We start from the raw sequence: 17092 nt of genomic DNA on the forward strand, positions 1-17092 counted from the left end.
AGGAGGAGTTGCTCGGGAGGGAAATTCAATAGGCACCCACTGTTCGACAGGCAGCGTCTGCCGGTGGGAATCTGGGCAGGCAAAACAACTCCCTCACTCACCACCTGCAGCTCCAGGAACCGGTGCCGTGTTCTGTGATAAAGTAGAAAACGCACATGTCCTCAGAGCAATTCCTCTCGCACAGATCGCTTATGTGGGTGTACAGAGGTTCTCAGGTGGAGTTTCTCAACCTCAGCACCAGGGACATTTAGATAATTCTTGTCTTGGGGCTGTCCTGAGAACTGGAGGGGGTTTGCAGCATCCTGGTCTCTGCTTGCTAAAAAACCAGCAGCATGACCTCCCCAAGAGTTCTGACCATCAAATACGTCTTCAGACATGACCCAGTGTCCCTTGGGGGCCAAGCCAAAAGGTGAGAATGCTGTTCTGAGGATATTGTTGCTGGAATAGTGAAACCCAGGCAGCAGTCTAAATGCCCACAACAAGGGTCTGGTATCATCCCAACAGCTGACATTATGCCAGTACTAAGAAGCGTCAACGCCTACACAGCACTTGGCACACGTCAGGCACACCTAAGTGTTTTGTACATGCCAATTCAACTCTCACAGAAACCCTATGTGGCAGGTACTCTTTAGCTGAGGACTTTTTTTTAATCTTCTTGTATAATTACATTGAAATTGTTTTGTTTTTTGGCCACCCCGCATGGCTTACAGGATCTTAGTTTCCCAACCAGGAACTGAACCCTGGCTCTGCAGTGAAAGAGCAACGTACTAACCACTAGACCTCCAGGGAATACCCACAGCCCACTTATCCTCTCCACTCAGAGTGAAATGACTTGCCCCAGCACCTGATCAGGAAGTACGGAGCTGGGCTGGGCCCACACAGCACCATGTGGCTGGTGGAGTCATTGCTGTTCAGTCGCTCAGTTGCATCTGACTCTTTGCGACCCCACGCACTACAGCATGCCAGGCTTCCCGGTCCTTCACCATCTCCCGGAGCTTGCTCAAACTCGGGTCCACTGAGTCAGTGATGCCATCCAACCATCTCAACCTGTCGCCCTCTTCTTCACTTGCCCTCAAGCTTTTCCAGCATCAGTCTTTTCCAAACAGTCCGCTCTTCACATCAGGTGGTCAAAGCACTGGAGCTTCAGCTTCAGCCCTTTCAATCAATGTTCAGGCTGGTGGCGTTGGGAGGCCTGGATTCAGGTCCCCGCGCCTCAGCTTCTAGCCTCCCCAAGCCTCAGCTCCATTCTCTGTGCAGTGAGGACAGCAGTGCCTCCATTACAGGCTCCTGTGTGGGAAGGGCCCAGCACAGCACCCCATCCTCCACGAGGGTCCGCCCCCAACAGAACACAACCAGGCATCCCACGGGCGAGACCCAACCTCGACGTGAGGGGCAGACACTGCCCGCCAGCATTCGGCGCGCTCCTGCACCTGATCCCTTTCTGCAGCACAAACGTGCCCCCACCACATCGCCTCAACTCGGACCTGCTTCTCTTTTCACGAGCTGACGTTACTGAGATCGACGGGCATCGCACAATCCACGCATAACTTCATTTGCAGCACCCTTGGCAGGAAAGCAGTTATACGATCAACAACAGATCTTACGGGGAATAGAGTCTTTCACAGGAGGGTAGGAGGTCCACGGTAAACGTCACGTTCAGAGAAGGAACTGTGCCGAAGAGCCAACAGGGGCAGAACAACAGGAGCAGGAGTGACGGTGGCCTTGGGAACCAAATGCACCTCAACCTTGGCTCCTCCACCTGCCACGTGACCTTGGGCAGGTGCTCCCCTAGCTCCACCAGTTTCGTCATTCGCAGGTTAGACAACAAAGGGTTGCTGTGAGGATTGAATGAGTTCATCCCCGTGAGGTCCTTCAACCAGTGCCCGGGACAGCGACCGCACAGCACCTGTCTCCTGTCATCCCTTCCCCTGAAAGCGGAGACGCGGGCACACGACACGCTTCTGCGCCGTGAACCTCTACCTACACTGCCTTGTGGTAAGCAGGCGACGCTGAAGGCACCTTTCTCTCTTGATCTCCACATGCTCCCCATAGCCGCCCCATCTGTCTACTTGGAGCAGGCAGGACTGACGACAGGCTGAAGATGTGGGTGGGCTGCACGTAACACTGGGACAAGAATAGGCACCAGAGCAGGCTTCTTTCTGTTCCCTGCCAACCTGGGCCTTAGAGCACCCACAGAAACCACGCCAAATGTTTGAGTCTGCCTGGCCACAGACCCGAAACACGCTGAGAGCACCACGCTGCAGCCAGTTCAGCTCAGTCACTCAGGCGTGTCCGACTCTTTGCGACCCCACAGACTCCCGGAGTTCACTCAAACTCACGTCCAGTGAGTCGGTGATGCCACCCAACCATCTCATCCTCTGTCGTCCCCTTCTCCTCCCGCCTTCAATCTTGCTTAGCATCAGGGTCTTTTCAGATGAGTCAGCTCTTCACATCAGGTAGCCAAAGTAATGGGGTTTCAGCTTCAACATCAGTCCTTCCAATGAATATTCAGGACTGATTTCCTTTAGGATGGACTGGCTGGGTCTCCTTGCAGTCCAAGGGACTCTCAAGAGTCTTCTCCAACACAGTTCAAAACCAACAATTCTTCGGCACTCAGCTTTCTTTATAGTCCAACCCTCACATCCACACATGACTACTGGAAAAACCATAGCTTTGACTAGACAGACCTTTGTTGGCAAAATAATGTCTCTGCTTTTTAATATGCTATCTAGGTTGGTCATACTTTTTCTTCCAAGGAGTGAGCATCTTTTAATTTCACAGCTGCAGTCACCATCTGCAGCCAGAGGAACCCTGAAACTCAGCACAGCTCTGGGATCACATCACAGACCCTTATGAAGGCCACAAGGGCCCACCTGAGGAAGTCCCTGCCTGCTCTCCAGCCTCACTGGTCAGTATACTCCCCCCACCAACTTCCCCCTTTACTCCTTGCTCTCTCCCCGCATCCATCCCAGGGCCTTTGCACATGCTAGTTCCCCGGCTGAACACAGTGCTGACCCATCTTCACGTGCTAAACCCTTGTATCCTCAGGGAAGCCTGTCCTGACTGCCCCCAGCCCACGAGCCACAGGCCTCCTGAGCGCAGCTGTCCTGTCTGCTCACAGCGCTCACCTCTACTGTGCTCAGGCACTCCTATAAGTCTTCGGGAACAGTGCCTCCCCCAAGACTAGGGGCCTTGTAAGACAGGAACAGGGTTGGCCCTGATCCACACCGTGTCCCCAGCCCCACCTAGCCAGGGCCAGGCCCAGAGCTTTCATTAATTCAGGATGGGGTGGCAAACAGAACCACAGCCTTGGAGCTCCAAGTTCTGCCAAGTAAAGGTGAAACAAAAAATCCTGCCTCCACTCATTCCACAAATATGGCGTCCATGCTGGGTCAGCACTGTTCTGGTCCCCGGGAGGCGGCAGAGACCAAAACAGCACTCCCTGCCCCAGGGGAATTTACAGGGGGGAGGGTAGAGGAGAGCGGACAGGCATTAAAACACAAACAAGTTAAACAAACAGGTGAGCTACACAGTACGGCAGGATTTGACAAACACTGCGGAGAAAGGCATACAGAGGACTAGGTGTGTGGGAACGGGGCAAGAGTTTCCGATTTTGTAAACGGTGGTGAGCAGGGCTCACTGACACGGTGCAATCTGAGCAGAAATCTGAAAGAGATGCGGCAGCTTCACGGAGACCCAGGGGAGGGCGGTCCAGGCCGAGGAAGAACAGCACGAAGGTGTGGGCTGTCTGAGACACAGCCAGGAGGTGGTCGGGGGGAAGCAAGGCACCACATGGCTACAGAGAAAGCCGGGGACCTGGCTGGGCAGGGCCTGGGAGGCCACTACACGGGCTGTGGCTAGGAATTCTCCAGCAGGACTGTGGTTAGGACTCGGTGCTCTCACTGCAGGGGCCCGGGTTCAATCCCTGGTCAGGGAACTAACATCTCAGGTACCACGTGGCATGGCCAAAAAAAGAAACAAAAAAAGACCCCACAGTGGGCTGTGGCTATTTCCTGGGGAGGGATGGGAAGTGCCAGCATGAAGAGGGGGCAGTGTATGGAGCCCCGGCCCCTGCGAGGCCGGAGCCGTCCCCAGGAGAAGCACTGCGCACTGGCCTGACTCTCCCGCCGCCTGCTTCCCTTGGGGACCAAAGGATCCACACCTCACAGATGGGGAACTGAGGACAGGAGGCTGCACAGGAGGCCACGGCTGACGGATGGGCTCACAGCACCCCAGCCCGAGCCTCTGCACCTCCCTCTTCCCTCGCTCCCAAGAAACCAAGCCCCACCGACCCCAGCCAGCCCTCCCTTACCGCCCTGGATGCCCTGCAGAACTGGGCCGCCCCTGACACACACAAGCACGTCTGCACGTGTGCACACAGCCCCTAGAGTCTGGCTGAGGGGCTCCTCCCTCACAGACATTGCTCCACATCGCCATCATCCACCTGCCGCCCCAGCCACGAGCTTAGGGGGGTGCTGGTGGTGTGAGTCCCCACCCTATCCCTAAGGGCACCTTGGAGCAAAGACACAGGGTCCTGAGCAGGGCCAGTGGGCACAGGTGCTGAGTGCTCACAGCAGACCAGGCCTGGATGCGTGTGACAATCCTGCCTGTGACCCAGCGAGGTAGATGCTCTGACTACCCATTCTGAAGAAGAAGAAACAGATCCAGCGAGAATAAACCGTGTGCCCAAGACTGTAACGGCAGACAGATGCAGACAAGAGAATTTTCTGTAATGATACAAGCATGGCTACTAGGGCTAGCTCAACTGAAGAACTAAATTCTCCCTTTAATTGTAATTACTTAAAATTTAAATAGCCCCTCGTGGCCAGTGGCCAGCACAGTGGAGGTGCAGCACCGGGAGCCTGAAGGCAGGGGTGCGGGTCGGGGTGAGCACCATGGGTGCTCAGCAGCCCGGGGCTCGATCATCCCGGCCTGCCGAGGAGCCACTCCACGCTACACCATCCCTCCCCGGCCCTGACCCTGACCCACTCACCCCAGGGTGAGACCCACACCCACACCTGATCCTGTTCGATTCAAATCCCGACCACCACTTCCAGGCTGCAAGGGACGCTTCTCCGAACGTCAGCATTCTTGTCTACAAAACTGGATCCTGACACCAACCTGACCTAGCATTTATTTTGTTATTTCAAAAGATGCCTTTTTTGACAACCCAGGGTTGTCGTGGGGACCCCATGAGACTTGCTGCAAGCACAGTTGACAGTGAGGCCAGTGCTCTGGAAGACAAGCAGCAGTTACACCACGGCGAACTCTTCTAAGCCAAGGCCAGCCTGAGCCTCAGTTAGCCAGAGCTATGGTGGAAGTGGCAGCTATGTTAATACTATTACTAGCAGGTTAAAAGGACTCACCCAGATGATTCATGACATGCCTATATTAACTTTTCAAAAGTACCAGCTAAATGAAAACACACAGCTGAAAAAAGCAGACAACCTGCAGACACCACCCCAAAACCTGAGCTCAGCACCCTGTACCGGCACACCCCCCCACTAGGTCTTTGGACTAGGGAACCCCAGGCCTGCCCAAATGACCCGGGTCTGCCACCCTCCTCTCCTCCTCCCGCAGCTCCAGCACCGTGGCCTCCTCTCAGGGTCACCACATCACGGCTCTCCCACCTCAGGGCCTTTCCCACACTCTACCCTGCCGGCCTGGATGCCTCGCCTCAGGAGGTCGCCCCAAGGCCCTTCCCGCCAGGCCCTTCCCAGCCCTTCCAGCCGGGTCTCTGCCCCCTCCCCTGGGGCGCTCACAGGGCGCACTCCCTCTCTGTGTCCGCCTCTAGACCAGGCGCTGCTCCCTGGTGGCCAGAGCTGCACAGGCCACAAAGCGAGACACCCAGAGAGAGAAGGGGCACACAACCAACCAGACACAGCCACGGGCTGGCTCCACAGCCACTCAGCAATCACACTCCAAGGCGGGGGTAGGGGACCCCTCACCCCTTCCCCCTGGCCTCTGTCAGGGGGAGGATGGGGCTGGCCAAGGTCAAGGCTCCATGGGCCTTAGCGGATAGAGACAGGAAGCCGCATGCCGTCTCCCAAGCAGACATCGCATGGATCTAACTCAGTCATTTCCAGGACAACTCAGGCTTGCTTTGTGTCAGCTCTGTCTAGAAGGAGAGAAAGCAAAGATCTTTAGACCAACAGGAACAATCCCAGAAACAGTGGCCATGGCATTGGTCACAAGCAGAAGAGCCAGTCTTAAAAAGGCGGACTTGACCCCAGATAGAGCTGGGTTCAGATTTCACATCTGTCACCTACTAAAACTTTTAACTTTGGGTAAAGCCCTTCCAAGCCTTCGTCTGGGGAGAAGAGCCACCTCAAGCTCCCAGGCTCTGCTGGGGAGCAGTGCCTGGCAGAGAGAGCCCGCTCTGCCAGTTCTCAACAACCACACGGCCTCCTATGCAGCACCGTGCACTTCAATTTCCCACCCACAAGATGGGGGAGCTGCTGCCCGCCTCACAGGCTGCTGTGTCTGAGGGAGCACGTGCAGAGTGCTCAGAGCCACTGCTGGGTGACGGGCGTGGTGAATAGTCCTGTCCGGTGACTGGCCTGCCACCCCTTCCCCGCCAACCCCCAGGCCCAGGCTGGCTGCATCCAGAGCCCCTTCTCCACTCACAGGTACTCAGCCTGACAATCTCCAGCAACAGCAGCTTAGATCTGCCGAGCACATTCTCTGGACACGCTAGCTCCATGGGCCTCTCCAGGGCCTCTCGGCAGGAACAGCCCGCTTTCAGAGAGATGAAATGAGGCCCCAGGGCTACAAGGCAACCGAGAGAGGAGCCAGCAGCAGGGTTCACACCCAGGTTGGCTGCCCCCAGTCCGAACTCCTACACAATAACCCACAGATGATGAACACCCTGAGACTGGGCTGGAAAGGCCGGGGGTGGGGGTGGAAGGGAGGCAAGGGAGTGGCAGGCACCCCAGCCTGTTCGGAAAAGGGCCCACAAGGTGGCAAAGCAAGGCAGCCTTGGATTTCTGGCCTCACCCTTAGAAACAACATCTGCGGAGGCGCTTCCTGGGCAGGACATCTGGGCCTGCGGAACTTCCTGCGGGAACCTGTGACATGCAGGCTCCCCTTGGCCAGCCTGGCTCACTGTCCCCCATTCCCGCACCCAGGGCAGCCAGGCCTCGATGTGGGCAGGCGCCGGGGGGTGCCGAGCTCGGGGCCAGGCTGAGCTCCCACCCCAGCTCCCTCACTCCCTCCCTCCTGGTCCTGCTCCCAGGGCCATCTCCCCAAGCTGGGCCTCTTGCTGCTTGGCTGGTTGTCCAGAGGAGCCTGCCACGGAACCACCCCACTGTGCAGCCCAGAGGCCTGGTGGCTGACAGTCTTCCACTGAAAGCTCTTGGGAAGTTGAAGAGAGGCCTAGGGAGGGGTGGGTGTCCCTGGAATCCCTGGAGACTTGGATATCAACTGCCAAAGACGCTCCCTTCCAATCCCCCTTTCCCAAGGAACCGGAGGCCCAAGGATGTCTGCTCTGAGGGGCTCTGCTCCTTTCAGGAAGACTCCAGACAGAGCCTGGGAAAATCAAGAGCCAGGCTCCTGCTTACCACACTAACCCTTAAATTCCAGGCTCAGGTGTGGGGTTAGAGGTCGCCCTCACCCCTGGTTATCAAGCACCTTCCTGGGCTGGGGAGGAGGGCCTTGGGAGCCACTCTGCCCAAATACAAAGCCTGTCAGTGTTGGGGGAACCAGCATGGGTTACTGGGGCTCTCCAGTAGGAGAGGTGGGAAAGTAAAGTCACTCAGTCGTGTCTGACTCTTTGCGACTCCACAGACTATAGCCTACCAGGCTCCTCCGTCCATGGGATTTTTCAGGCAAGAATACTGGAGTGGGTTGCCACTTCCTTCTCCAGGAGATCTTCAGACCCAGGGACTGAACCTGGGTCTCCTGCATTGTAGGCAGACACTTTGCCGTCTGAGCCACCAAGGAAGTCCAAGGGAGGTGGGGACCAGAGCCAACCCCTCCTCGGTCTGAGAGACCTTCACTCATGCACGTCCTCCCATGGGCTCTTCACTGCGACACCTCCCCTGGGAGGCCTTCTCAGGTCATTCCAGCTAAAACATTAGGTCCCCACGCCCTCTTTCCCCTGAGCTCCATTCATTCCACTGAGAGCTCTGGGGAAGCTGATCAATTTGAAACATTAATCACAACCTGATTCCTATCACTGGCTTGCTTGCTGGGAACCTGCCTCCACTAGAAGGCAGGCCCCGCCATCCAAGTTCTAGAGCAGCGCCAGGAATGCCGCAGGCCCTCAGGCACATAAGCGGGGAGTGGAAGGCAGAACCCGCAGGTATAGTGTTTATCAGGCATTACTGCTGTTCTGTGCTGTTGTTTGAGATTAGCCCAGCTGCTGGGCTGGGGAGGGGTGAGCAGAAGATCAGCCTATTGAGCCTCCCCCATGTGTCCCTTAAAGGGAACAGCCATGGGCCCTGGGGAACACGGTGTGAAAACCACAAAGGAGGCAGAGACCATCAAGGTCTTTGCTGTTTCTCTATCAGAGATTCTACTCAAGGGGGAAGTGGGAAGCCTGACGGGCTCCAAAGTCTATCCCCGCCCCAGGGAGAAGCCTGAGAACCTCTCAGATGGCAAAAGGCATCTTCTAACACCCTAAGTCTGCCCAAGCCACTCTTCAAGACGGCCTCCTGAGGCTCCGAGTGACCCTGCCTGCCCTCAGCCCCTGGCCTAGCCACCCCCCTGCACTCCGCCCAGGCCTCTGTGCAGCTTACCTGTGCCTCACCAAGCCCTGTCCTTCCTGCAACTTCTGCGCTGTGGTTCCTCACACCCCCAGGCTGTTCCTTCTCCTCAGGTCACCTTGCCCATCTGGGATCCACTCAGAGGCCTTCCTGGCAGCCCGTCACACCTGATTTTAATTGCCGAGCCCCTCCCCTCAATCTGCCCCTTGTTCATGCATCAAGTTCAGGGTTTACCTCCCTTAACTCTACAGAGGCAGAGCCTTCATCAAGAGCCCCTCTGTATCCCTGGTACCTGAAGAAATGCCGGGCACAGAACAGGTGTTCGATAAATGCTGGTGGATCAACAAAAACCTCTCGTTTCACTCAGGAATGCCTTCAGGATCACTGTCATGCTTCCCGCCCCAGCCCACAAGGCAGCCTGGCCCCTGACTCCCACAGGCACTTCTGCTGCCCTCTGGGTTGGAGACTGCCTTTGTGCCTCTCGGCCTTCAAAAGGACTGTTCTCACCTGGGTTGAGGTGGTTACCAGCACTCCTGGGAGCTATGGCGGTGGAGAGTCAATGAAAGCACATACAGCAAAAGGGTTTCCGCAGAACCTGACATCTGGAGAGGAGCTAGAATTTCGGCCTCGGTGGAGCTCTGGGCAGCAACGGTGGAAGAGAAGAGGGGCCTGGGGGATGCATGTGCCAGTCTCACAGAATGTCCCCTACCCCTTAATCCTCCAGAACCTCAGTCTCCTCATCTGGAAAATGGAGATGCTAATTTCAGCCCTGCCCTCCTCCTGGGGTTACCTGATAGGGCCCTTTAACCTGGGAAGGACCTGCAAAATCCTAGCAGAAAAAATAAGAATTACAACTGTTGAGATCTCCTGAGGGTTCACTGTGTGTCCAGCACTATTCTTAAGTACTGGTAACAGGAAACGTTTGCTGCAAGCTCACTGCTATGCCTGCACGGTTACAAGTGCCTTCCACAAATTAACCTGTTTAACCTTCACAGCAACCTATGAGGAGGGACTCATCCCATGACACAAGCGATGAAATGAGCTCAGGAAGACGGAGGACTTGCTCCCAGTCATACAGGCACCAAGGGGTAGGGCTGGACTTGAACCCGGTTCTCTGAAGCACTTCAATGCAGCTCTTCACAGAGATTACAAACCAGGACACCAGACTTCCAGATTCTGGCTAGGCCAGGCCGGGGGACTGAATTCCAGGACAATGCCTGAAAGGGTTGAGGGTGGCGAGGTGGGGAAGGACAGATGGCCTCAGACTGCCACCAGAGCATTTATGCAGTGCCAGGCACGGTTCAAGAAGCTTCTCTTGGATTAATTGATGTGGTCTTCACAAAAGCCTGAGGTGGATGCTGCTCTAAGCCCATTGCATGGAAGTGAACACTGTGGCCCAAGGTCACACAACCAGAACGTGAAAGCATTAGAACGTGCACGTGAGCCCACCACGCCATCCTTGTGCAGGGACCTCACACATGGGTGCCCTGGTAACTGTCTTGTGTCTCTCCTGCTTGTTCCCTCCCAGCTCCCAGCAGAGAGTCTGCCCCCAGTTAGAAGATGCCCTGGCTCAACTCATAGGAGGAACCAAGTTTTATCTGCAAGCCCCAAAATTGCTGGGCTGGCTGCTGGCAGAGGTGCTCGAGGCAGCCCTAGGCCCCAAGGCTGAAGGGAAGAAAACACCCAAGGGTGCAGCTGGCTGGAAGCCTGAGGTGACTGAGCCCCACCTCCCTTCCCACCCACCACCCCACCCCGCCACAAGCTTGGGGACCTAGTGACCAAAGAATTCGTTCAAACCCCAGTCTGGCCCCCAAGCGTCTGACAGACCTGGGAGAAAGCAATTCCTCCTCCGAGCCCCAATTTTCTGACTCTGAAAAATGGACAGAAACACCACATCCACCCCTGGGTTCAACAAAACCACTGTTCCAGTTACACGCAGGCAAGAGGTTCACTCTGAGGCCAAACCAGGCCCGGGGTGCACTTCCCAGCTCTACCACTTCCACCTTTGAGATGTCGAGCAAATCATTTTACTTTGTAGCAAGGGTCTCAGTTTCCTCACCTGTAAAATGGGTATCACGCTGCTACTTAGCTCATAGGAGTGTATAAAACGGGAAGAACTGTATCTACCCCATGGGTGTGTTTGGAGGTTTGAATGAGTTCATGTGTGTAAGCAGCCTGTCATGTGCCTGACAGGTTGAGAGTTCAATAAAATTCATGAACTCTGGAACTGATTTGCTACTCTGTGCCTCAGTTTCCCCTTCTAAAATGGAGATCATGACAACAGAACACAAAGTTCTAGGATGTGAGTATCCTGCAAGTTAACCCTTGAGACACATTCTAAACAGCGTGTGGCACACAGAATGCACTCAACAAGCACTGACCTCACGATTATTGTTTTGACTACTGCTGTTAATCCTATCAGGCAAACCCCCTAAACATAAGCAGATCAAAGGAAGAAACCCCCAGTGCAGAGAAATTCTACATAGCAGTCACCATGGCCTCACAGAAGCTCAGGGACCATTCTCTCCAGCAACCACAACCCATGGAAGCCAGTCAGCTTGGAGGCTGACGGTGTGGACAAGAGCAACTGTCTGCCCGCTTCCACCACATCACCAGCTCACATTAGCTGGGTCAATGAGGGATTACGGCCAGCCCTCCGGGAACTCCAGACCTAGGGCAAAGGTTACAGAGCAAGCCAAGGTCACAAGGCTGGCCTGAGGAGCAGGGGCAGTGGCCTCATGACTGGGGCGGGCTGCTCCAAGCTCCCACCCAGCAATCACAGTGAGAAACCAGATTCGTGGGGTAGCTGCCCCCAGTCCTTCAGAGCAGCCTTCCTCCCTGGGTCCGTGTGGGCCGGGGCATCCCCGCCCGAGTCCCCTTGGCCTATGGAGAGAGGAGCAGCTGGGAAAACAGCGCTCAGCCTCGCTGCCGCTAATGGTGAAGCCAACTGTTAATCGCCTGGTGGAGAGCGTAAACATGATGGGCGGCAGGACTGCTAACCAAGAAGACACAACCATGTGTCTGGCCTTCTGGCCAGGATGGAGGGGGTGGACACCAGCACCCACCACCAACCACTATCAGCCCAGAGGTCCTGATGGATGTTTTCTCTGAGGAGAGTAAACAAGGTTCAAAGGCAGACATGGAGGGCCTAATGACGCCTAGAACTCTTGCTGAGCCCAAGTGGCTTCCAAATGCAAGGAAAAAGGTGCTCCGAATCCCAAGGATAAAGACGCCCCCAGCCACCCTGTCTTCGGGGAGAGGTGGCCCTCAAAACACTCCTTCCTTCCAAGTCTTAAGCAGGTCCGGGGGCACAGGTCCTCAAATCCAAACTTCATAACCCCTCCCCTCCCTAATATGGAGCCGAAAGCTCAGAAAACAAGTGCCGTCTAAGACGTCTCCCCACCACCACCCCACACCCCAGCTAAAACCACGGCAAGAATCTGCCACAGGTGTCCAGCAAACCTTAAAATATAGTTTAATAATATGCAAAGGTTCTAGGGTAGAGAGCAGCCCCACTGACCATCCAGTTCCCCCGAAAGTCAACAAGAAGTTCAATAAAAGTGATGCCCCCTCCAACTCAGTGTAAACCCCAAGCTCCACCCACCAAACACAGAAGGCAGAACCCCTTCCTCATCGCTAGGCATTACCGGGCTCCCACAGTGCTCCCCTAAAACACCCCTCGGGCCCGGCTCCCCGCCCCGCGCGGTCCCTCAAGATCACAAACATCCCAGCTCTCCTCCTCTGATACGGCGCGGCTCTACTTCTAAGGATGCCCCCCCCACCCCGCTCCAGGACCTCAGTGGTACAACCCACAGGGCGCTACCCCGGCCACACTTGGTACAGCCCCCCTCCCCAAAGCCCCCACCTCTCCAAACACGCTCTAGGAACCCTTCCCACAGCCCCGAATAGGTACAGCCCCCTCTACCGGGTGAGGCGCGCCCCCTCCAAGGCTCCGCACCCGCTCGCCCAGCGCGCCGTCCCTCCCGGCCCACTAGCTCAACGCCCAGCCCGCACACGCCGGGGGTCTGCGGCCCCCAGCCCTCCAGACGGTCGGTCCCCGGTCTTTGATGTGCGCCCCCTGCCGCCTCAGTGGTACAACCCGCCGCCCCCGCCCCCGCGGGGCCAGTTCCACCGCCCCCGCGCGGCCACCCCCACTCCGTCCCGGAAAGGGGGGGCTCAAGGACCACGGTCCCCGCCCGGCGGACGCCGGTGGTACGGCCCAGGGCGGCTTTGCGGGGGGTGGTGGGGGGTCCGGACGCGACCATCGCGGAGGGGGGGGCGCGCTCGGGGACACGCGCTGGCGCACTCACCTGTCACCGCCGGCCGCCCAGCCTCGCAGGCGGGGTTCTCCTCCTGCCCATCGCCACGCTGCGCTTGATCCCGCTCCTTACGTTTCCTGGAGGCGGCGGCGGCGGCGGCAGCAGCGGTGGCAACGCCTTCGCGGAGCCAGGCCCAACGGCTCGCGCGGCGCGGCCCCCCCGCCCCCTCCCCCCAGCCCCCGCTTACCGCCCCCTCCCACCCTCTGGACGGAAATACCGCCTTCTCCCGCCACAAACAGGAACTGACGTAAGGCAGGGAGCGAGGGACCCCCAAGGAGCGCTAGGGCGCAAGCGCAAGGTGGCGGAGGTGGCGGCTCAAGAGAAGGGCGCCTGCGTACAGTCGGCAAGCTTGAGCCGGCGTGGGCCTGGGATGTGCCTCGCGCAGGCGCCAGAGGGGAAAAAGAAAAAAAGAATTGCGCAGGCTCAGTAGGCCTCTGACGACTGCTGTCCCTAGAGGCTGGCAGGCCGCTGTGATATTGCCCGGCATCCCCTGGTCCTTATTTACATACGCTTTGATCTGGCTTTACTCCTTCCTCGTCTGTAGTCCAGGTTCCTAAGCTCTTAAAGAGCCCGGGAGCGGACGTTAGGCAGGGTTTCCTGTTCAGTACCTCTCCTCGTGGTTGAGCACAGGCTCTGAAGCCGCACAAGCCCAGCTTTGCATTTCCTTGCTGGTGGCTGTGGGCAGAAGGCTTGACCGTTTTCTGTGCCTCAGTAGCCACAGATGCAAAATGGAAACAATCATAGTTGCGTCACTGGGCTACTGGACTGTTTTACGTAAACAGAATGGTTTATATAAGTTAATACATGCTATGACTCCAAAATATTATTCCTGTCTGCCAATCATACACATCCAATGAAATATGGGAATGTAACTTTTTTACGGGGTAACTTGGGCCTCCAAAGGAAATCGCCCTGTAAAAATAAAACTGCACAGATCCTGGCCCCTTTATTAACTAGAGTAGTAGACAGCCGTGACACATCTGGCACCCCGGTCCCTGCTCTCTCATAGGCTGGGTGGGGCTTCCTACCTTCTGAATTTGGGTTCCAGAAAAGTTATGACCAAACTAGATAGTATATTCAAAAGCAGAGACATTACTTTGCCGACTAAGGTCCCTCTAGTCAAGGCTATGGTTTTTCCTGTGGTCATGTATGGATGTGAGTTGGACTGTGAAGAAGGCAGAGCGCCGAAGAATTGATGCTTTTCCACTGCGGTGTTGGAGAAGACTCTTGAGAGTCCCTTGGACTGCAAGGAGATCCAACCAGTCCATTCTGAAGGAGATCAGCCCTGGGTGTTCTTTGGAGGGAATGATGCTAGAGCTGAAGCTCCAGTACTTTGGCCACCTCATGCAAAGAGTTGACTCACTGGAAAAGACTCTGATGCTGGGAGGGACTGGGGGCAGGAGGAAAAGGGGATGACAGAGGATGAGATGGCTGGATGGTATCACCGACTCGATGGATGTGAGTCTTGAGTGAACTCCGGGAGTTGGTGATGGACAGGGAGGCCTGGCGTGCTGTGATTCATGGGGTCGCAAAGAGTCGGACACGACTGAGCAACTGAACTGAACTGAACTGAATGCCACATAGCTTCACAAGTATGCATTAGTTAGTGCATACTTCTACAAGTCTGGCTGGGAGTTGAAAAATCCTGGGTCTACCTAAGTCTGCAAGAGTGTTTCAAGGATTCTACCTAAGTCTGCTCAAGAGTGTGTGTGTGTGTGTGTGTGTATTCAGTCGTGTCTCTTTGTGACCCTGTGTGTGTGTTCAGTTGTGTCTGACTCTTTGTGACCCCATGGACTGTAGCTCACCAGGCTCCTCTGTCCATGGGATTTCCTAGGCAAGAATACTGGAGTGGATTGCCCTTCCCTACTCCAGGAATGGAACCTGTGTCTTCTGGGCCTCCTGCATTGGCAGGTGGATTCTTTGTCTCCACGCCTTCTGGGAAGCCCCAGCTTCCCCAGAGGTAAACCGAATGCTGGAACCAGCCCTTGCTAATGGGTCTCCAGCTTGGAACTTGCTGCTCTGTGCTCCCCCTCATCCCTGGCCTTCCCCATCACACCCTGACCAACGTGTCCCCCACCACGGCCCTGACCATTTTAGTCTCTCACTGTGTGGTAACAGATCTGTCTCCTCCACTGCCCAGAAGGCCCCAGGAGGGAGAAGTCTAGGACTAACTCAGTCATCACTGTGTACCTAACGCTGCCCAGCAAAGGGCCTGGCACAGAAGGGGCTCTTGAGGAGTATTTGTTTCAAGAAGTAGTCCTGGGATTTCCCTGGACAGGAAGTGGTTAAGAATCCGCTTTCCAATGCAGGGGACTCAGGTTCAGTCTCTGGTCTGGGAACTAAGATTCCACCTGCCATGAAACAACTAAGCTCGTGTGCCACAACTAGAACGAAGCCCACAGGCCAAAATGAAGAGCCTGAGTGTCGGAAGGGAAGGTCCAAGATCCCACATGCCACAAGGAAGACCCAACAGGGCTAAATAAATACATAAATATTTTTTAAAAGAAATAGCTATTAAAAAAAATTTTTTTTAAGTAGCTCTCTGCTCTACTCTAGGCTCAAGGCTGCTGTGGCCTACCCTCTTTACTCCTCTCCATGATGAACAGCACATAGCCCATTCCCCTACCTCTAAGTCTTCCTGGATTAACCTGAATCCCGTCCCTCCTGGGACACAGGGGGGATCACAGTGCACAGAGACCTCCCTGCAAGCTCCCATTTGCTTGTGTCGGAACTTGTTGGGGCACTAGTAGTCAAGGGTGTGTGTGTGTCTGGTTAGCTGTGTGCAACTCTTTGGGACCCCATGGGCTGTAGCCCACCAGACTCCTCTGTTCTTGGGATTCTCCAAGGGGTGTGTGTGTGTGTCTGTGTGTGTGTGTGTGTGTGTGTGTGTGTCTGACTGTCTGGTCAGCTGCATTCAGCTCTTTGGGACACTAGTAATCACGGGGGTGTGTGTGTGTCTGGTCAGCGGCATCCAACTCTTTGGGACCCCATGGGCTATACCCTGCCAGGCTTCTCTCTCCTTGAGATTCTTCAGGCAAGAATACTAGAGTAGATGGCCATGCCCTCCTCCAGATCTTCCCAACCCAGGGGTCAAACCCAAGTCTCTTGCGTCTCTTGCACTGGTAGGCTGGTTCTTTACCACTAGTGCCCAAGGGTAATGCCTTCCCAACTATTTTAATAGCTGGTAGGAATTCCCTGGGGGTCCAGTGGTTAGGATTCAGTGCTTTGACTACTGAAGTGCAAATTTAATCCCTTTTTGGGGAACTAAGATCCTGCAAGTCATGGTACAGCCAAAGAAACCCTCTTACACAAAGGTGTATACTTATAATCTCATGAAACAAAAGTGTCGCCAAATCCTATTTACCCTTATGTATGATCCACTCTAGGGCTTCCCCAGTGGCTCAAGCAGCAAACAGTCTGCCTGCATTGCAGGAGACACAGGGAACACAGGTTCAATCCCTGGGTGGGGAAGATCCCCTGGAGGAGGAAATGGCAACGCACTTCAGTATTCTTGTTTGGAAAATCCCTGGTGGGCCACAGTCCATGAGGTCACAAAGAGTGGGACACGACTGAGCAAGCATGCACTTATGATGCACTCTGGTATTTAATTTTTGTTTTCAGTGCCATTTGAGACCCTGCTGAACTGATTTTCTGGCCCACTATTGGCTTGTGCCTTGCAGTTTGAAACAAACTAGTCTGGGGGGTGAACAATATGCACTGGCTTTGGAAATACAGACAGGCCCTAGTTCCAATCATGCCTCTCTTGTGTCCTTGACAGAATCCCTTCACTTCTCTGAGCCTGCCTTTCCTCAATGCAAAACAGTAGCAATAGAACTTACTTGGCAGTTGTTACAGGCTAGGTTCTGGGGGCCGGGGGTAGGGGTTGTCTTTTTAAATTTATTCATTCAGCTGTGCTGGGTCTGTTGCAGCACTCAGATCTTCCATCTTCCTTGGGGCATGCAAACTCTTAGTTGTGGCATGAGGGATCTAGTTCCCTGACCAGGGATGGAACCTGGGCTCCCTGCATTGGGAGCACAGAGTCTTAGCCACTGGACCACCAGGGACATC

General features: G+C 55.5%; 1 protein-coding gene across 1 annotated transcript in view; it reads right to left on the bottom strand.

Annotated features, from left to right (window-relative positions):
- AKT2 (AKT serine/threonine kinase 2) overlaps positions 1 to 13143 on the bottom strand; it is a 47390-nt gene extending 34247 nt beyond the window's left edge. The window contains exon 1 of the mRNA XM_068991726.1: positions 13016 to 13143. The gene's annotated coding sequence lies outside the window, so the exon portion shown is untranslated. The remainder of the gene's footprint in view (positions 1 to 13015) is intronic.
- Positions 13144 to 17092: the final 3949 nt, after the last annotated feature.

The sequence above is a fragment of the Capricornis sumatraensis genome, chromosome 20 (genome assembly GCF_032405125.1).
Source record: "Capricornis sumatraensis isolate serow.1 chromosome 20, serow.2, whole genome shotgun sequence".
Taxonomy (NCBI): Eukaryota; Metazoa; Chordata; class Mammalia; order Artiodactyla; family Bovidae; genus Capricornis; species Capricornis sumatraensis.